Source organism: Gorilla gorilla, chromosome 18, assembly GCF_029281585.2.
Source record: "Gorilla gorilla gorilla isolate KB3781 chromosome 18, NHGRI_mGorGor1-v2.1_pri, whole genome shotgun sequence".
Taxonomy (NCBI): domain Eukaryota; kingdom Metazoa; phylum Chordata; class Mammalia; order Primates; family Hominidae; genus Gorilla; species Gorilla gorilla.
In genome coordinates this window covers 120,891,368-120,913,110 of record NC_073242.2, presented here as the reverse complement: position 1 = coordinate 120,913,110, position 21,743 = coordinate 120,891,368, and the positions used below count along the sequence as shown (strand labels likewise).

The following is a 21,743-nucleotide window of genomic DNA, read 5'->3' as shown; positions in this document are numbered from 1 at the left end:
CCATGACCCTAAAACAACCCTAACCCTGGGCCCTGGCCCTGACCCTAAAACAACCCTAATCCTGGACCTTGGCCCTGACCCTAAAACAACCCTAACCCTGAGCCCTGGCCCTGAACCTAAAACAATCCTAACACCGGGCCCTGGCCCTGACCCTAACACAACACTATCCCTGGGCCGTGGCCCTGACCCTGAAAGAACCCTAACCCTGGGACCTGGCCCTGACCCTGAAACATCCATAACCCTGGGCCCTGGCCCTGACCCTAAAACAAACCTAACTCTAGGCCCTGCTCGTCACCCTAAAACAGCCCTACACCTGGGCCCTGGACCTGACCCTAAAACAAGCCTAACCCTGCGCCCTGGCCCTGACCCTAAAACAACCCTAACACTGGGTCCTGGACCTGATCCTAAAACAAGCCTAAACATGGGCCCTGGCTCTGACCCTAAAACAAGCCTAACCCTGGGCCCTGGCCCTGACCCTCAAACAAGCCTAAACCTGGGCCCTGGCCCTGACCCTAAAACAACCCGAACCCTGGGCCCTGGCCCTGACCCTAAAACAACCCTAACCCTGGGCCCTGGCCCTGACCCTAAAACAACCCTAACCCTGGGCCCTGGCCCTAAACCTAAAACATCCCTAACCCTGGGCCCTGGCCCTGACCCTAAAACAACCCTAAACCTGGGCCCTGGCCCTGACCCTAAAACAACCCTAAGCCTGGGCCCTGGCCCTGACCCTCAAACAAGCCTAACCCTGCGCCCTGGCCCTGACCCTAAAACAACCCTAACCCTGGGTCCTGGACCTGATCCTAAAACAAGCCTAAACATGGGCCCTGGCCCTGACCCTAAAACAATCCTAACCATGGGCCCTGGCCCTGACCCTAAAACAAGCCTAACCCTGGGCCCTGGCCCTGACCCAAAACAACCCTAACCCTGGGCCCTGGCCCTGACCCTAAAACAACCCTAACCCTGGGCCCTGGCCCTGACCCTAAAACAACCCTAACCCTGGGCCCTGGCCTTGACCCTACAACAACCCTAACCCTGGGACCTGACCCTAAAACAAGCCTAACCCTGGGCCCTGGCCCTGACCCTAAGACAACCCTAACCCTGGGCCCAGGCCCTGACCCTAAAACATCCCTGCCCCTGGGCCCTGGCCCTCACAATAAAACAAGCCTAGCCCTAGGCCGTGCCCCTGTCCCTAAAACAACCCTAACCCTGGGCCCCGACCCTAAAACAAACCTAACCCTGGGCCCCGAAACTAAAACAACGCTAACCCTGGGCTCTGACCCTAAAACAACCCTAACCCTGGGCCCTGGCCCTGACCCTAAAACAACCCTAAACCTGGGCCTTGGCCCTGACCCTAAAACAACCCTAACCATGGGCCCTGGCCCTGACCCTAAAAGAAGCCTAACCCTGGGCCCTGGCCCTGACCCTAACACAACCCTAACCCTGGGCCCTGGCCCTGACCCTAAGACAACCCTAACCCTGGGCCCAGGCCCTGACCCTAAAACAACCCTAACCCTGGGTCCTGGCCCTAAAACAACCCTAACCCTGGGCCCTGACCCTAAAACAACCCTAACAACGGGCCAGACCCTAAAACAAGCCTAACTCTCGGCCCCGACCATAAAACAAGCCCAACGCTGGGCCCTGACACTAAAACAAGCCTAACCCTGGGCTCTGACACTAAAACAAGCCTAACCCTGGGCCCCAACCCTAAAACAAGCCTACCCCTGGTCCCGGACCGTAAAACAACCCTAACCCTGGGCCCCGCCACTAAAACAACCCTAACCCTGGGCCCCGACCCTAAAACAAACCTAACCCTGGGCCCCGAAACTAAAACAACGCTAACCCTGGGCTCTGACCCTAAAACAACCCTAACCCTGGGCCCTGGCCCTGACCCTAAAACAACCGTAAACCTGGGCCCTGGCCCTGACCCTAAAACAACCCTAACCATGGGCCCTGGCCCTGACCCTAAAAGAAGCCTAACCCTGGGCCCTGGCCCTGACCCTAACACAACCCTATCCCTGGGCCCTGGCCCTGACCCTAAGACAACCCTAACCCTGGGCCCAGGCCCTGACCCTAAAACAACCCTGCCCCTGGGCCCTGGCCCTCACAATAAAACAAGCCTAGCCCTGGGCCATGCCTCTGTCCCTAAAACAACCCTAACCCTGGGCCCTGGACGTGACCCTAAAACAACCGTAACCCGGGGCCCTGGCCCTGACCCTAAAACAACCCTAACCCTGGGCCCTGGCCCTGACTCTAAAAAAACCCGAACCCTGGGCCCTGGCCCTGACAATAAAACATCCCTAAACCTGGGCCCTGGTCCTGACCCTAAAAGAAGCCTAACCCTGGACCCTGGCCCTGACCCTAAAACAAGCCTAACCCTGGGTCCTGGCCCTAACCCTAAAACAAGCCTAACCCTGTGCCCTGGCCATGACCCTAAAACAACCCTAACCCTGGGCCCTGGCCCTGACCCTAAAACAACCCTAACCCTGGGCCCTGGCCCTGACCCTAAAACAACCCGAACCCTGGGCCCTGGCCCTCACCCTAAAACAACCCTAACCCTGGGCCTTGGCCCTGACCCTAAAACAACCCTAACCCTGGGTCCTGGACCTGATCCTAAAACAAACCTAAACATGGGCCCTGGCTCTGACCCTAAAACAACCCTAACCCTGGGCCCTGGCCCTGACCCTAAAACAACCCTAACCCTGGGCCCTGGCCCTGACCCTAAAACAACCCTAACCCTGGGACCTGGCCCTGACCCTAAAACAACCCTAACCCTGGGCCCTGGCCCTGACCCTAAAAGAACCCGAACCCTGGGCCCTGGCCCTCACCCTAAAACAACCCTAACCCTGGGCCGTGGCCCTAACCCTAAAACAACCCTAACCCTGGGCCCTGGCCCTGACCCTAAAACAACCCTAACCCTGGGTCCTGGACCTGATCCTAAAACAAGCCTAAACATGGGCTCTGGCTCTGACCCTAAAACAAGCCTAACCCTGGGCCCTGGCCCTGACCCTAAAACAAGCCTAAACCTGGGCCCTGGCCCTGACCCTAAAACAACCCGAACCCTGGGCCCTGGCCCTGACCCTAAAACAACCCTAAGCCTGGGCCCTGTCCCTGACGCTAAAACAAGCCTAACCCTGAGCCCTGGCCCTGACCCTAAAACAACCCTAACCCTGGGTCCTGGACCTGATCCTAAAACAAGCCTAAACATGGGCCCTGGCCCTGACCCTAAAACAATCCTAACCATGGGCCCTGGCCCTGACCCTAAAACAAGCCTAACCCTGGGCCCTGGCCCTGACCCAAAACAACCCTAACCCTGGGCCCTGGCCCTGACCCTAAAACAACCCTAACCCTGGGCCCTGGCCCTGACCCTAAAACAACCCTAACCCTGGGCCCTGGCCTTGACCCTACAACAACCCTAACCCTGGGACCTGACCCTAAAACAAGCCTAACCCTGGGCCCTGGCCCTGACCCTAAGACAACCCTAACCCTGGGCCCAGGCCCTGACCCTAAAACAACCCTGCCCCTGGGCCCTGGCCCTGACCCTAACACAACCCTATCCCTGGGCCCTGGCCCTGACCCTAAGACAACCCTAACCCTGGGCCCAGGCCCTGACCCTAAAACAACCCTGCCCCTGGGCCCTGGCCCTCACAATAAAACAAGCCTAGCCCTGGGCCGTGCCCCTGTCCCTAAAACAACCCTAACCCTGGGCCCTGGCCGTGACCCTAAAACAACCGTAACCCGGGGCCCTGGCCCTGACCCTAAAACAACCCTAACCCTGGGCCCTGGCCCTGACTCTAAAAAAACCCAAACCCTGGGCCCTGGCCCTGACAATAAAACATCCCTAAACCTGGGCCCTGGTCCTGACCCTAAAAGAAGCCTAACCCTGGACCCTGGCCCTGACCCTAAAACAAGCCTAACCCTGGGTCCTGGCCCTAACCCTAAAACAAGCCTAACCCTGTGCCCTGGCCATGACCCTAAAACAACCCTAACCCTGGGCCCTGGCCCTGACCCTAAAACAACCCTAATCCTGGACCTTGGCCCTGACCCTAAAACAACCCTAACCCTGAGCCCTGGCCCTGAACCTAAAACAATCCTAACCCTGGGCCCTGGCCCTGACCCTAACACAACACTATCCCTGGGCCGTGGCCCTGACCCTGAAAGAACCCTAACCCTGGGACCTGGCCCTGACCCAGAAACATCCATAACCCTGGGCCCTGGCCCTGACCCTAAAACAACCCTAACCCTGGGCCCTGGCCCTGACCCTAAGACAACCCTAACCCTGGGCCCTGGCCCTGACCCTAAAACAACCCTCACCCTGGGCCCTGGCCCTAAAACACGCCTAACCCAGGGCCCTGACCCTACAACAACCCTAACCCTGGGCCCTGACCCTAAAACAACCCTAACCCTGGGTCCTGGCCCTGACCCTAAAACAACCCGAACCCTGGGCCCTGGCCCTGACCCTAAAACAACCCTAACCCTGGGCCCTGGCCCTGACCCTAAAACAACCCTACCCCTGGGCCCTCGCCCTGACCCTAAAACAACCCTAACCCTGGGCCCTGGCCCTGACCGTAAAACAACCGTAACCCGGGGCCCTGGCCCTGACCCTAAAACAACCCTAACCCTGGGCCCTGGACCTGACTCTAAAAAAACCCTAACCCTGGGCCCTGGCCCTGACAATAAAACATCCCTAAACCTGGGCCCTGGTCCTGACCCTAAAAGAAGCCTAACCCTGGACCCTGGCCCTGACCCTAAAACAAGCCTAACCCTGGGTCCTGGACCTGACCCTAAAACAAGCCTAACCCTGTGCCATGGCCATGACCCTAAAACAACCCTAAACCTGGGCCCTGGCCCTGACCCTAAAACAACCCTAATCCTGGACCTTGGCCCTGACCCTAAAACAACCCTAACCCTGAGCCCTGGCCCTGGCCCTGAACCTAAAACAATCCTAACTCTGGGCTCTGGCCCTGACCCTAACACAAGACTATCCCTGGGCCGTGGCCCTGACCCTGAAAGAACCGTAACCCTGGGACCTGGCCCTGACCCTGAATCATCCATAACCCTGGGCCCTGGCCCTGACCATAAAACAAACCTAACTCTAGGCCCTGCTCGTGACTCTAAAACAGCCCTACACCTGGGCCCTGGACCTGACCCTAAAACAACCCTAACCCTGCGCCCTGGCCCTGACCCTAAAACAACCCTAACCCTGGGTCCTGGACCTGATCCTAAAACAAGCCTAAACATGGGCCCTGGCTCTGACCCTAAAACAAGCCTAACCCTGGGCCCTGGCCCTGACCCTAAAACAACCCTAACCCTGGGTCCTGGACCTGATCCTAAAACAAGACTAAACATGGGCCCTGGCTCTGACCCTAAAACAAGTCTAACCCTGGGCCCTGGCCCTGACCCTAAAACAACCCTAACCCTGGGCCCTGGCCCTGACCCTAAAACAACCCTAACCCTGGGCCCTGGCCCTGACCCTAAAAGAACCCGAACCCTGGGCCCTGGCCCTCACCCTAAAACAACCCTAACCCTGGGCCGTGGCCCTGACCCTAAAACAACCCTAACCCTGGGTCCTGGCCCTAAAACAACCCTAACCCTGGGCCCTGACCCTAAAACAACCATAACAATGGGCCTGACCCTAAAACAAGCCTAACCCTCGGCCCCGACCATAAAACAAGCCTAACCCTGGGCCCTGACACTAAAACAAGCCTAACCCTGGGCCCTGACACTAAAACAAGCCTAACCCTGGGCCCTGGCCCTGACCCTAAAACAACCCTAAACCTGGGCCGTGGCCCTGACCCTAAAACAACCCTAACCCTGGGCCCTGGGCCTGACCCTAAAAGAACCCGAACCCTGGGCCCTGGCCCTCACCCTAAAACAACCCTAACCCTGGGCCGTGGCCCTGACCCTAAAACAACCCTAACCCTGGGTCCTGGCCCTAAAACAACCCTAACCCTGGGCCCTGACCCTAAAACAAGCCTACCCCTGGTCCCGGACCGTAAAACAACCCTAACCCTGGGCCCCGCCACTAAAACAACCCTAACCCTGGGCCCCGACCCTAAAACAAACCTAACCCTGGGCCCCGAAACTAAAACAACGCTAACCCTGGGCTCTGACCCTAAAACAACCCTAACCCTGGGCCCCGGCCCTGACCCTAAAACAACCCTAAACCTGGGCCCTGGCCCTGACCCTAAAACAACCCTAACCATGGGCCCTGGCCCTGACCCTAAAAGAAGCCTAACCCTGGGCCCTGGCCCTGACCCTAACACAACCCTATCCCTGGGCCCTGGCCCTGACCCTAAGACAACCCTAACCCTGGGCCCAGGCCCTGACCCTAAAACAACCCTGCCCCTGGGCCCTGGCCCTCACAATAAAACAAGCCTAGCCCTGGGCCGTGCCCCTGTCCCTAAAACAACCCTAACCCTGGGCCCTGGACGTGACCCTAAAACAACCGTAACCCGGGGCCCTGGCCCTGACCCTAAAACAACCCTAACCCTGGGCCCTGGCCCTGACTCTAAAAAAACCCGAACCCTGGGCCCTGGCCCTGACAATAAAACATCCCTAAACCTGGGCCGTGGCCCTGACCCTGAAAGAACCCTAACCCTGGGACCTGGCCCTGACCCTGAAACATCCATAACCCTGGGCCCTGGCCCTGACCCTAAAACAAACCTAACTCTAGGCCCTGCTCGTGACCCTAAAACAGCCCTACACCTGGGCCCTGGACCTGACCCTAAAACAAGCCTAACCCTGGGCCCTGGCCCTGACCCTAAAACAACCCGAACCCTGGGCCCTGGCCCTCACCCTAAAACAACCCTAACCCTGGGCCTTGGCCCTGACCCTAAAACAACCCTAACCCTGGGTCCTGGACCTGATCCTAAAACAAACCTAAACATTGGCCCTGGCTCTGACCCTAAAACTACCCTAACCCTGGGCCCTGGCCCTGACCCTAAAACAACCCTAACCCTGGGCCCTGGCCCTGACCCTAAAACAACCCTAACCCTGGGACCTGGCCCTGACCCTAAAACAACCCTAACCCTGGGCCCTGGCCCTGACCCTAAAACAACCCTGCCCCAGGGCCCTGGCCCTCACAATAAAACAAGCCTAGCCCTGGGCCGTGCCCCTGTCCCTAAAACAACCCTAACCCTGGGCCCTGTCCCTGACCCTAAAACAAGCCTAACCCTGGGCCCTGGACCTGACCTTAAACAACCCTAACCCTGGGCCCTGGCCCTGACCCTAAAACAACCCTAACCCTGGGCCCTGGCCCTGACCCTAAAACAACCCGAACCCTGGGCCCTGGCCCTCACCCTAAAATAACCCTAAAACTGGGCCTTGGCCCTGACCCTAAAACAACCCTAACCCTGGGTCCTAGACCTAATCCTAAAACAAGCCTAAACATGGGCCCTGGCCCTGACCCTAAAACAACCCTAACCCTGGGCCCTGGCCCTGACCCTAAAACAACCCTAACCCTGGGCCCTGGCCCTGACCCTAAAACAACCCTAACCCTGGGCCCTGGGCCTGACCCTAAAAGAACCCGAACCCTGGGCCCTGGCCCTCACCCTAAAACAACCCTAACCCTGGGCCGTGGCCCTAACCCTAAAACAACCCTAACCCTGGGCCCTGGCCCTGACCCTAAAACAACCCTGCCCCTGGGCCCTGGCCCTCACAATAAAACAAGCCTAGCCCTGGGCCGTGCCCCTGTCCCTAAAACAACCCTAACCCTGGGTCCTGGCCGTGACCCTAAAACAACCGTAACCCGGGGCCCTGGCCCTGACCCTAAAACAACCCTAACCCTGGGCCCTGGCCCTGACTCTAAAAAAACCCGAACCCTGGGCCCTGGCCCTGACAATAAAACATCCCTAAACCTGGGCCCTGGTCCTGACCCTAAAAGAAGCCTAACCCTGGACCCTGGCCCTGACCCTAAAACAAGCCTAACCCTGGGTCCTGGCCCTAACCCTAAAACAAGCCTAACCCTGTGCCCTGGCCATGACCCTAAAACAACCCTAACCCTGGGCCCTGGCCCTGACCCTAAAACAACCCTAATCCTGGACCTTGGCCCTGACCCTAAAACAACCCTAACCCTGAGCCCTGGCCCTGAACCTAAAACAATCCTAACACCGGGCCCTGGCCCTGACCCTAACACAACACTATCCCTGGGCCGTGGCCCTGACCCTGAAAGAACCCTAACCCTGGGACCTGGCCCTGACCCTGAAACATCCATAACCCTGGGCCCTGGCCCTGACCCTAAAACAAACCTAACTCTAGGCCCTGCTCGTCACCCTAAAACAGCCCTACACCTGGGCCCTGGACCTGACCCTAAAACAAGCCTAACCCTGCGCCCTGGCCCTGACCCTAAAACAACCCTAACACTGGGTCCTGGACCTGATCCTAAAACAAGCCTAAACATGGGCCCTGGCTCTGACCCTAAAACAAGCCTAACCCTGGGCCCTGGCCCTGACCCTCAAACAAGCCTAAACCTGGGCCCTGGCCCTGACCCTAAAACAACCCGAACCCTGGGCCCTGGCCCTGACCCTAAAACAACCCTAACCCTGGGCCCTGGCCCTGACCCTAAAACAACCCTAACCCTGGGCCCTGGCCCTAAACCTAAAACATCCCTAACCCTGGGCCCTGGCCCTGACCCTAAAACAACCCTAAACCTGGGCCCTGGCCCTGACCCTAAAACAACCCTAAGCCTGGGCCCTGGCCCTGACCCTCAAACAAGCCTAACCCTGCGCCCTGGCCCTGACCCTAAAACAACCCTAACCCTGGGTCCTGGACCTGATCCTAAAACAAGCCTAAACATGGGCCCTGGCCCTGACCCTAAAACAATCCTAACCATGGGCCCTGGCCCTGACCCTAAAACAAGCCTAACCCTGGGCCCTGGCCCTGACCCAAAACAACCCTAACCCTGGGCCCTGGCCCTGACCCTAAAACAACCCTAACCCTGGGCCCTGGCCCTGACCCTAAAACAACCCTAACCCTGGGCCCTGGCCTTGACCCTACAACAACCCTAACCCTGGGACCTGACCCTAAAACAAGCCTAACCCTGGGCCCTGGCCCTGACCCTAAGACAACCCTAACCCTGGGCCCAGGCCCTGACCCTAAAACATCCCTGCCCCTGGGCCCTGGCCCTCACAATAAAACAAGCCTAGCCCTAGGCCGTGCCCCTGTCCCTAAAACAACCCTAACCCTGGGCCCCGACCCTAAAACAAACCTAACCCTGGGCCCCGAAACTAAAACAACGCTAACCCTGGGCTCTGACCCTAAAACAACCCTAACCCTGGGCCCTGGCCCTGACCCTAAAACAACCCTAAACCTGGGCCTTGGCCCTGACCCTAAAACAACCCTAACCATGGGCCCTGGCCCTGACCCTAAAAGAAGCCTAACCCTGGGCCCTGGCCCTGACCCTAACACAACCCTAACCCTGGGCCCTGGCCCTGACCCTAAGACAACCCTAACCCTGGGCCCAGGCCCTGACCCTAAAACAACCCTAACCCTGGGTCCTGGCCCTAAAACAACCCTAACCCTGGGCCCTGACCCTAAAACAACCCTAACAACGGGCCAGACCCTAAAACAAGCCTAACTCTCGGCCCCGACCATAAAACAAGCCCAACGCTGGGCCCTGACACTAAAACAAGCCTAACCCTGGGCTCTGACACTAAAACAAGCCTAACCCTGGGCCCCAACCCTAAAACAAGCCTACCCCTGGTCCCGGACCGTAAAACAACCCTAACCCTGGGCCCCGCCACTAAAACAACCCTAACCCTGGGCCCCGACCCTAAAACAAACCTAACCCTGGGCCCCGAAACTAAAACAACGCTAACCCTGGGCTCTGACCCTAAAACAACCCTAACCCTGGGCCCTGGCCCTGACCCTAAAACAACCGTAAACCTGGGCCCTGGCCCTGACCCTAAAACAACCCTAACCATGGGCCCTGGCCCTGACCCTAAAAGAAGCCTAACCCTGGGCCCTGGCCCTGACCCTAACACAACCCTATCCCTGGGCCCTGGCCCTGACCCTAAGACAACCCTAACCCTGGGCCCAGGCCCTGACCCTAAAACAACCCTGCCCCTGGGCCCTGGCCCTCACAATAAAACAAGCCTAGCCCTGGGCCATGCCTCTGTCCCTAAAACAACCCTAACCCTGGGCCCTGGACGTGACCCTAAAACAACCGTAACCCGGGGCCCTGGCCCTGACCCTAAAACAACCCTAACCCTGGGCCCTGGCCCTGACTCTAAAAAAACCCGAACCCTGGGCCCTGGCCCTGACAATAAAACATCCCTAAACCTGGGCCCTGGTCCTGACCCTAAAAGAAGCCTAACCCTGGACCCTGGCCCTGACCCTAAAACAAGCCTAACCCTGGGTCCTGGCCCTAACCCTAAAACAAGCCTAACCCTGTGCCCTGGCCATGACCCTAAAACAACCCTAACCCTGGGCCCTGGCCCTGACCCTAAAACAACCCTAACCCTGGGCCCTGGCCCTGACCCTAAAACAACCCGAACCCTGGGCCCTGGCCCTCACCCTAAAACAACCCTAACCCTGGGCCTTGGCCCTGACCCTAAAACAACCCTAACCCTGGGTCCTGGACCTGATCCTAAAACAAACCTAAACATGGGCCCTGGCTCTGACCCTAAAACAACCCTAACCCTGGGCCCTGGCCCTGACCCTAAAACAACCCTAACCCTGGGCCCTGGCCCTGACCCTAAAACAACCCTAACCCTGGGACCTGGCCCTGACCCTAAAACAACCCTAACCCTGGGCCCTGGCCCTGACCCTAAAAGAACCCGAACCCTGGGCCCTGGCCCTCACCCTAAAACAACCCTAACCCTGGGCCGTGGCCCTAACCCTAAAACAACCCTAACCCTGGGCCCTGGCCCTGACCCTAAAACAACCCTAACCCTGGGTCCTGGACCTGATCCTAAAACAAGCCTAAACATGGGCTCTGGCTCTGACCCTAAAACAAGCCTAACCCTGGGCCCTGGCCCTGACCCTAAAACAAGCCTAAACCTGGGCCCTGGCCCTGACCCTAAAACAACCCGAACCCTGGGCCCTGGCCCTGACCCTAAAACAACCCTAAGCCTGGGCCCTGTCCCTGACGCTAAAACAAGCCTAACCCTGAGCCCTGGCCCTGACCCTAAAACAACCCTAACCCTGGGTCCTGGACCTGATCCTAAAACAAGCCTAAACATGGGCCCTGGCCCTGACCCTAAAACAATCCTAACCATGGGCCCTGGCCCTGACCCTAAAACAAGCCTAACCCTGGGCCCTGGCCCTGACCCAAAACAACCCTAACCCTGGGCCCTGGCCCTGACCCTAAAACAACCCTAACCCTGGGCCCTGGCCCTGACCCTAAAACAACCCTAACCCTGGGCCCTGGCCTTGACCCTACAACAACCCTAACCCTGGGACCTGACCCTAAAACAAGCCTAACCCTGGGCCCTGGCCCTGACCCTAAGACAACCCTAACCCTGGGCCCAGGCCCTGACCCTAAAACAACCCTGCCCCTGGGCCCTGGCCCTCACAATAAAACAAGCCTAGCCCTGGGCCGTGCCCCTGTCCCTAAAACAACCCTAACCCTGGGCCCTGGACGTGACCCTAAAACAACCGTCACCCGGGGCCCTGGCCCTGACCCTAAAACAACCCTAACCCTGGGCCCTGGCCCTGACTCTAAAAAAACCCGAACCCTGGGCCCTGGCCCTGACAATAAAACATCCCTAAACCTGGGCCCTGGTCCTGACCCTAGAAGAAGCCTAACCCTGGACACTCGCCCTGACCCTAAAACAAGCCTAACCCTGGGTCCTGGCCTTAACCCTAAAACAAGCCTAACCCTGTGCCCTGGCCATGACCCTAAAACAACCCTAACCCTGGGCCCTGGCCCTGACCCTAAAACAACCCTAACCCTGGGCCCTGTCCCTGACCCTAAAACAAGCCTAACCCTGGGCCCTGGCCCTGACCCTAAAACAACCCTAACCCTGGGCCCTGGCCCTGACCCTAAAAAAACCCTAACCCTGGGCCCTGGCCCTGACCCTAAAACAACCCGAACCCTGGGCCCTGGCCCTCACCCTAAAACAACCCTAAAACGGGGCCTTGGCCCTGACCCTAAAACAACCCTAACCCTGGGTCCTGGACCTAATCCTAAAACAAGCATAAACATGGGCCCTGGCTCTGACCCTAAAACAAGCCTAACGCTGGGCCCTGGCCCTGACCCTAAAACAAGCCTAAACCTGGGCCCTGGCCCTGACCCTAAAATAACCCTAACACTGGGCCCTGGCCCTGACCCTAAAACAACCCTAACCCTGGGCCCTGACCCTAAAACAACCCTAACCCTGGGCCCTGGCCCTGACCCTAAAACAAGCCTAACCCTGGGCCCTGGCCCTGACCCTAAAACAACCCTAACCCTGGGCCCTGGCCCTGACCCTAAAACAACCCTAACCCTGGGCCCTGGCCCTGACCCTAAAACAACCCTAACCCTGGGCCCTGGCCCTGACTCTAAAACAAGCCTAACCCTGGGCCCTGGCCCTGACCCTAACACAACCCTAACCCTGTGCCCTGGCCCTGACTCTAACACAACCCTAACCCTGAGCCCTGGCCCTGACCCTAAAACAACCCTAACCCTGGGCCCTGAACATAAAACAACCCTAACCATGGGCCTGACCCTAAAACAAGCCTAACCCTGGGCCCCGACCATAAAACAAGCCTAACCCTGGTCCCTGACACTAAAACAAGCCTAACCCTGGGCCCTGACACTAAAACAAGCCTAACCCTGGGCCCCAACCCTAAAACAAGCCTACCCCTGGTCACGGACAGTAAAACAACCCTAACCCTGGGCCCCGACCCTAAAACAAACCTAACCCTGGGCCCCGACCCTAAAACAACGCTAAATCTGGGCTATGAGCCTAAAACAACGCTAACCCTGGGCCCTGGCCCTGACCCTAAGACAATCCTAACCCTGGGCCGTGGCCCTGACCCTAAAACAACCCTAACCCTGGGTCCTGGCCCTAAAACAACCCTAACCCTGGGCCCTGACCCTAAAACAACCCTAACAACGGGCCGGACCCTAAAACAAGCCTAACCCTCGGCCCCGACCAGAAAACAAGCCCAACGCTGGGCCCTGACACTAAAACAAGCCTAACCCTGGGCCCTGACACTAAAACAAGCCTAACCCTGGGCCCCAACCCTAAAACAAGCCTACCCCTGGTCCCGGACCGTAAAACAACCCTAACCCTGGGCCCCGCCATTAAAACAACCCTAACCCTGGGCCCCGACCCTAAAACAAACCTAACCCTGGGCCCCGAAACTAAAACAACGCTAACCCTGGGCTCTGACCCTAAAACAACCCTAACCCTGGGCCCTGGCCCTGGCCCTGAACCTAAAACAATCCTAACTCTGGGCTCTGGCCCTGACCCTAACACAACACTATCCCTGGGCCGTGGCCCTGACCCTGAAAGAACCGTAACCCTGGGACCTGGCCCTGACCCTGAAACATCCATAACCCTGGGCCCTGGCCCTGACCCTAAAACAAACCTAACTCTAGGCCCTGCTCGTGACTCTAAAACAGCCCTACACCTGGGCCCTGGACCTGACCCTAAAACAACCCTAACCCTGCGCCCTGGCCCTGACCCTAAAACAACCCTAACCCTGGGTCCTGGACCTGATCCTAAAACAAGCCTAAACATGGGCCCTGGCTCTGACCCTAAAACAAGCCTAACCCTGGGCCCTGGCCCTGACCCTAAAACAACCCTAACCCTGGGTCCTGGACCTGATCCTAAAACAAGACTAAACATGGGCCCTGGCTCTGACCCTAAAACAAGTCTAACCCTGGGCCCTGGCCCTGACCCTAAAACAACCCTAACCCTGGGCCCTGACACTAAAACAAGCCTAACCCTGGGCCCTGGCCCTGACCCTAAAACAACCCTAAACCTGGGCCGTGGCCCTGACCCTAAAACAACCCTAACCCTGGGCCCTGGGCCTGACCCTAAAAGAACCCGAACCCTGGGCCCTGGCCCTCACCCTAAAACAACCCTAACCCTGGGCCGTGGCCCTGACCCTAAAACAACCCTAACCCTGGGTCCTGGCCCTAAAACAACCCTAACCCTGGGCCCTGACCCTAAAACAACCCTAACAACAGGCCTGACCCTAAAACAAGCCTAACCCTCGGCCCCGACCATAAAACAAGCCTAACCCTGGGCCCTGACACTAAAACAAGCCTAACCCTGGGCCCTGACACTAAAACAAGCCTAACCCTGGGCCCCAACCCTAAAACAAGCCTACCCCTGGTCCCGGACCGTAAAACAACCCTAACCCTGGGCCCCGCCACTAAAACAACCCTAACCCTGGGCCCCGACCCTAAAACAAACCTAACCCTGGGCCCCGAAACTAAAACAACGCTAACCCTGGGCTCTGACCCTAAAACAACCCTAACCCTGGGCCCCGGCCCTGACCCTAAAACAACCCTAAACCTGGGCCCTGGCCCTGACCCTAAAACAACCCTAACCATGGGCCCTGGCCCTGACCCTAAAAGAAGCCTAACCCTGGGCCCTGGCCCTGACCCTAACACAACCCTATCCCTGGGCCCTGGCCCTGACCCTAAGACAACCCTAACCCTGGGCCCAGGCCCTGACCCTAAAACAACCCTGCCCCTGGGCCCTGGCCCTCACAATAAAACAAGCCTAGCCCTGGGCCGTGCCCCTGTCCCTAAAACAACCCTAACCCTGGGCCCTGGACGTGACCCTAAAACAACCGTAACCCGGGGCCCTGGCCCTGACCCTAAAACAACCCTAACCCTGGGCCCTGGCCCTGACTCTAAAAAAACCCGAACCCTGGGCCCTGGCCCTGACAATAAAACATCCCTAAACCTGGGCCCTGGTCCTGACCCTAAAAGAAGCCTAACCCTGGACCCTGGCCCTGACCCTAAAACAAGCCTAACCCTGGGTCCAGGCCTTAACCCTAAAACAAGCCTAACCCTGTGCCCTGGCCATGACCCTAAAACAACCCTAACCCTGGGCCCTGGCCCTGACCCTAAAACAACCCTAATCCTGGACCTTGGCCCTGACCCTAAAACAACCCTAACCCTGAGCCCTGGCCCTGAACCTAAAACAATCCTAACCCTGGGCCCTGGCCCTGACCCTAACACAACACTATCCCTAGGCCGTGGCCCTGACCCTGAAAGAACCCTAACCCTGGGACCTGGCCCTGACCCTGAAACATCCATAACCCTGGGTCCTGGCCCTGACCCTAAAACAAACCTAACTCTAGGCCCTGCTCGTGACCCTAAAACAGCCCTACACCTGGGCCCTGGACCTGACCCTAAAACAAGCCTAACCCTGTGCCCTGGCCCTGACCCTAAAACAACCCTAACCCTGGGTCCTGGACCTGATCCTAAAACAAGCCTAAACATGGGCCCTGGCCCTGACCCTAAAACAAGCCTAACCCTGGGTCCTGGCCCTGACCCTAAAACAAGCCTAAACCTGGGCCCTGGCCCTGACCCTAAAACAACCCTAACCCTGGGCCCTGGCCCTGACCCTAAAATAACCCTAACCATGGGCCCTGGCCCTGACCATAAAACAACCCTAAACCTGGGCCCTGGCCCTGACCCTAAAACAACCCTAACCCTGGGCCCTGGCCCTGACCCTAAAACAACCCGAACCCTGGGCCCTGGCCCTCACCCTAAAACAACCCTAACCCTGGGCCTTGGCCCTGACCCTAAAACAACCCTAACCCTGGGTCCTGGACCTGATCCTAAAACAAACCTAAACATGGGCCCTGGCTCTGACCCTAAAACAACCCTAACCCTGGGCCCTGGCCCTGACCCTAAAACAACCCTAACCCTGGGCCCTGGCCGTGACCCTAAAACAAGCCTAACCCTGGGACCTGGCCCTGACCCTAAAACAACCCTAACCCTGGGCCCTGGCCCTGACCCTAAAACAACCCTGCCCCAGGGCCCTGGCCCTCACAATAAAACAAGCCTAGCCCTGGGCCGTGCCCCTGTCCCTAAAACAACCCTAACCCTGGGCCCTGTCCCTGACCCTAAAACAAGCCTAACCCTGGGCCCTGGACCTGACCTTAAACAACCCTAACCCTGGGCCCTGGCCCTGACCCTAAAACAACCCTAACCCTGGGCCCTGGCCCTGACCCTAAAACAACCCGAACCCTGGGCCCTGGCCCTCACCCTAAAATAACCCTAAAACTGGGCCTTGGCGCTGACCCTAAAACAACCCTAACCCTGGGTCCTAGACCTAATCCTAAAACAAGCCTAAACATGGGCCCTGGCCCTGACCCTAAAACAACCCTAACCCTGGGCCCTGGCCCTGACCCTAAAACAACCCTAACCCTGGGCCCTGGCACTGACCCTAAAACAACCCTAACCCTGGGCCCTGGGCCTGACCCTAAAAGAACCCGAACCCTGGGCCCTGGCCCTCACCCTAAAACAACCCTAACCCTGGGCCGTGGCCCTAACCCTAAAACAACCCTAACCCTGGGTCCTGGCCCTAAAACAACCCTAACCCTGGGCCCTGACCCTAAAACAACCCTAACAAAGGGCCTGACCCTAAAACAAGCCTAAGCCTCGGCCCCGACCATAAAACAAGCCTAACCCTGGGCCCTGACACTAAAACAAGCCTAACCCTGGGCCCTGACACTAAAACAAGCCTAACACTGGGCCCCAACCCTAAAACAAGCCTACCCCTGGTCCCGGACCGTAAAACAACCCTAACCCTGGGCCCCGCCACTAAAACAACCCTAACCCTGGGCCCCGACCCTAAAACAAACCTAACCCTGGGCCCCGAAACTAAAACAACGCTAACCCTGGGCTCTGACCCTAAAACAACCCTAACCCTGGGCCCTGGCCCTGACCCTAAAACAACCCTAAACCTGGGCCTTGGCCCTGACCCTAAAACAACCCTAACCATGGGCCCTGGCCCTGACCCTAAAAGAAGCCTAACCCTGGGCCCTGGCCCTGACCCTAACACAACCCTATCCCTGGCCCTGGCCCTGACCCTAAGACAACCCTAACCCTGGGCCCAGGCCCTGACCCTAAAACAACCCTGCCCCTGGGCCCTGGCCCTCACAATAAAACAAGCCTAGCCCTGGGCCGTGCCCCTGTCCCTAAAACAACCCTAACCCTGGGCCCTGGACGTGACCCTAAAACAACCGTAACCCGGGGCCCTGGCCCTGACCCTAAAACAACCCTAACCCTGGACCCTGGCCCTGACTCTAAAAAAACCCGAACCCTGGGCCCTGGCCCTGACAATAAAACATCCCTAACCCTGGGCCCTGGTCCTGACCCTAAAAGAAGCCTAACCCTGGACCCTGGCCCTGACCCTAAAACAAGCCTAACCCTGGGTCCTGGCCTTAACCCTAAAACAAGCCTAACCCTGTGCCCTGGCCATGACCCTAAAACAACCCTAACCCTGGGCCCTGGCCCTGACCCTAAAACAACCCTAATCCTGGACCTTGGCCCTGACCCTAAAACAACCCTAACCCTGAGCCCTGGCCCTGAACCTAAAACAATCCTAATCCTGGGCCCTGGCCCTGACCCTAACACAACACTATCCCTGGGCCGTGGCCCTGACCCTAAAAGAACCCTAACCCTGGGCCCTGACCATAAAACAACCCTAACCATGGGCCTAACCCTAAAACAAGCCTAACCCTGGGCCCCAACCCTAAAAAAAGCCCACCTCTGGTCCCGGACCGTAAAACAACGCTAACTCTGGGCCCCGACACTAAAACAAACCTAACCCTGGGCCCTGACCCTAAAACAACCCTAACCCTGGGCCCTGGCCCTGACCCTAAAACAACCCTAACCCTGGGCCCTGGCCCTGACCCTAAAACAACCCTAACCCTGGGCCCTGGCCCTAACCCTAAAACAACCCTAACCCTGGGCCCTGGCCCTACCCCTAAAACAACCCTAACCCTGGGCCCTGGCCCTGACTCTAAAACAAGCCTAACCCTGGGCCCTGGCCCTGACCCTAAAACAACCCTAACCCTGTGCCCTGGCCCTGACTCTAACACAACCCTAACCCTGAGCCCTGGCCCTGACCCTAAAACAACCCTAACCCTGGGCCCTGACCATAAAACAACCCTAACCATGGGCCTGACCCTAAAACAAGCCTAACCCTGGGCCCCGACCATAAAACAAGCCTAACCCTGGGCCCTGACACTAAAACAAGCCTAACCCTGGGCCCTGACACTAAAACAAGCCTAACCCTGGGCCCCAACCCTAAAACAAGCCTACCCCTGGTCACGGACAGTAAAACAACCCTAACCCTGGGCCCCGACCCTAAAACAAACCTAACCCTGGGCCCCGACCCTAAAACAACGCTAAATCTGGGCTATGAGCCTAAAACAACGCTAACCCTGGGCCCTGGCCCTGACCCTAAGACAATCCTAACCCTGGGCCGTGGCCCTGACCCTAAAACAACCCTAACCCTGGGTCCTGGCCCTAAAACAACCCTAACCCTGGGCCCTGACCCTAAAACAACCCTAACAACGGGCCTGACCCTAAAACAAGCCTAACCCTCGGCCCCGACCATAAAACAAGCCCAACGCTGGGCCCTGACACTAAAACAAGCCTAACCCTGGGCCCTGACACTAAAACAAGCCTAACCCTGGGCACCAACCCTAAAACAAGCCTACCCCTGGTCCCGGACCGTAAAACAACCCTAACCCTGGGCCCCGCCACTAAAACAACCCTAACCCTGGGCACCGACCCTAAAACAAACCTAACCCTGGGCCCCGAAACTAAAACAACGCTAACCCTGGGCTCTGACCCTAAAACAACCCTAACCCTGGGCCCTGGCCCTGACCCTAAAACAACCCTAAACCTGGGCCCTGGCCCTGACCCTAAAACAACCCTAACCATGGGCCCTGGCCCTGACCCTAAAAGAAGCCTAACCCTGGGCCCTGGCCCTGACCCTAACACAACCCTATCCCTGGGCCCTGGCCCTGACCCTAAGACAACCCTAACCCTGGGCCCAGGCCCTGACCCTAAAACAACCCTGCCCCTGGGCCCTGGCCCTCACAATAAAACAAGCCTAGCCCTGGGCCGTGCCCCTGTCCCTAAAACAACCCTAACCCTGGGTCCTGGCCGTGACCCTAAAACAACCGTAACCCGGGGCCCTGGCCCTGACCCTAAAACAACCCTAACCCTGGGCCCTGGCCCTGACTCTAAAAAAACCCGAACCCTGGGCCCTGGCCCTGACAATAAAACATCCCTAAACCTGGGCCCTGGTCCTGACCCTAAAAGAAGCCTAACCCTGGACCCTGGCCCTGACCCTAAAACAAGCCTAACCCTGGGTGCTGGCCCTAACCCTAAAACAAGCCTAACCCTGTGCCCTGGCCATGACCCTAAAACAACCCTAACCCTGGGCCCTGGCCCTGACCCTAAAACAACCCTAATCCTGGACCTTGGCCCTGACCCTAAAACAACCCTAACCCTGAGCCCTGGCCCTGAACCTAAAACAATCCTAACACTGGGCCCTGGCCCTGACCCTAACACAACACTATCCCTGGGCCGTGGCCCTGACCCTGAAAGAACCCTAACCCTGGGACCTGGCCCTGACCCTGAAACATCCATAACCCTGGGCCCTGGCCCTGACCCTAAAACAAACCTAACTCAAGGCCCTGCTCGTGACCCTAAAACAGCCCTACACCTGGGCCCTGGACCTGACCCTAAAACAAGCCTAACCCTGCGCCCTGGCCCTGACCCTAAAACAACCCTAACACTGGGTCCTGGACCTGATCCTAAAACAACCCTAACCCTGGGCCCTGGCCCTGACCCTAAAACAACCCTAACACTGGGTCCTGGACCTGATCCTAAAACAACCCTAACCCTGGGCCCTGGCCCTGACCCTAAAACAACCCTAACACTGGGTCCTGGACCTGATCCTAAAACAACCCTAACCCTGGGCCCTGGCCCTGACCCTAAAACAACCCTAACCCTGGGCCCTGGCCCTGACCCTAAAACAACCCTAACCCTGGGACCTGGCCCTGACCCTAAAACAACCCTAACCCTGGGCCCTGGCCCTGACCCTAAAAGAACCCGAACCCTGGGCCCTGGCCCTCACCCTAAAACAACCCTAACCCTGGGCCGTGGCCCTAACCCTAAAACAACCCTAACCCTGGGCCCTGGCCCTGACCCTAAAACAACCCTAACCCTGGGTCCTGGACCTGATCCTAAAACAAGCCTAAACATGGGCTCTGGCTCTGACCCTAAAACAAGCCTAACCCTGGGCCCTGGCCCTGACCCTAAAACAAGCCTAAACCTGGGCCCTGGCCCTGACCCTAAAACAACCCGAACCCTGGGCCCTGGCCCTGACCCTAAAACAACCCTAACCCTGGGCCCTGGCCCTGACCCTAAAACAACCCTAACCCTGGGCCCTGGCCCTGAACCTAAAACATCCCTAACCCTGGGCCCTGGCCCTGACCCTAAAACAACCCTAAACCTGGGCCCTGGCCCTGACCCTAAAACAACCCTAAGCCTGGGCCCTGTCCCTGACGCTAAAACAAGCCTAACCCTGAGCCCTGGCCCTGACCCTAAAACAACCCTAACCCTGGGTCCTGGACCTGATCCTAAAACAAGCCTAAACATGGGCCCTGGCCCTGACCCTAAAACAATCCTAACCATGGGCCCTGGCCCTGACCCTAAAACAAGCCTAACCCTGGGCCCTGGCCCTGACCCAAAACAACCCTAACCCTGGGCCCTGGCCCTGACCCTAAAACAACCCTAACCCTGGGCCCTGGCCCTGACCCTAAAACAACCCTAACCCTGGGCCCTGGCCTTGACCCTACAACAACCCTAACCCTGGGACCTGACCCTAAAACAAGCCTAACCCTGGGCCCTGGCCCTGACCCTAAGACAACCCTAACCCTGGGCCCAGGCCCTGACCCTAAAACAACCCTGCCCCTGGGCCCTGGCCCTCACAATAAAACAAGCCTAGCCCTGGGCCGTGCCCCTGTCCCTAAAACAACCCTAACCCTGGGCCCTGGACGTGACCCTAAAACAACCGTCACCCGGGGCCCTGGCCCTGACCCTAAAACAACCCTAACCCTGGGCCCTGGCCCTGACTCTAAAAAAACCCGAACCCTGGGCCCTGGCCCTGACAATAAAACATCCCTAAACCTGGGCCCTGGTCCTGACCCTAGAAGAAGCCTAACCCTGGACACTCGCCCTGACCCTAAAACAAGCCTAACCCTGGGTCCTGGCCTTAACCCTAAAACAAGCCTAACCCTGTGCCCTGGCCATGACCCTAAAACAACCCTAACCCTGGGCCCTGGCCCTGACCCTAAAACAACCCTAACCCTGGGCCCTGTCCCTGACCCTAAAACAAGCCTAACCCTGGGCCCTGGCCCTGACCCTAAAACAACCCTAACCCTGGGCCCTGGCCCTGACCCTAAAAAAACCCTAACCCTGGGCCCTGGCCCTGACCCTAAAACAACCCGAACCCTGGGCCCTGGCCCTCACCCTAAAACAACCCTAAAACTGGGCCTTGGCCCTGACCCTAAAACAACCCTAACCCTGGGTCCTGGACCTAATCCTAAAACAAGCATAAACATGGGCCCTGGCTCTGACCCTAAAACAAGCCTAACGCTGGGCCCTGGCCCTGACCCTAAAACAAGCCTAAACCTGGGCCCTGGCCCTGACCCTAAAATAACCCTAACACTGGGCCCTGGCCCTGACCCTAAAACAACCCTAACCCTGGGCCCTGACCCTAAAACAACCCTAACCCTGGGCCCTGGCCCTGACCCTAAAACAA

At 58.2% G+C, this 21,743-nt stretch overlaps 1 protein-coding gene across 34 annotated transcripts in view; it reads right to left on the bottom strand.

Moving 5' to 3' along the window:
* LOC115931432 (decreased expression in renal and prostate cancer protein) overlaps nucleotides 1-21,743 on the bottom strand; it is a 407,507-nt gene that overhangs the window by 265,327 nt on the left and 120,437 nt on the right. For 32 of the 34 annotated variants that reach the window (XR_010131404.1, XR_010131396.1, XR_010131402.1 and 29 more), the window contains one exon: nucleotides 1-21,743. This exon is cut by the window's left edge and continues 88,958 nt beyond it; it is cut by the window's right edge and continues 32,264 nt beyond it. The exons of the other annotated variants lie outside the window; for them this stretch is intronic. The gene's annotated coding sequence lies outside the window, so the exon portion shown is untranslated. 34 annotated transcript variants of the gene reach the window in all.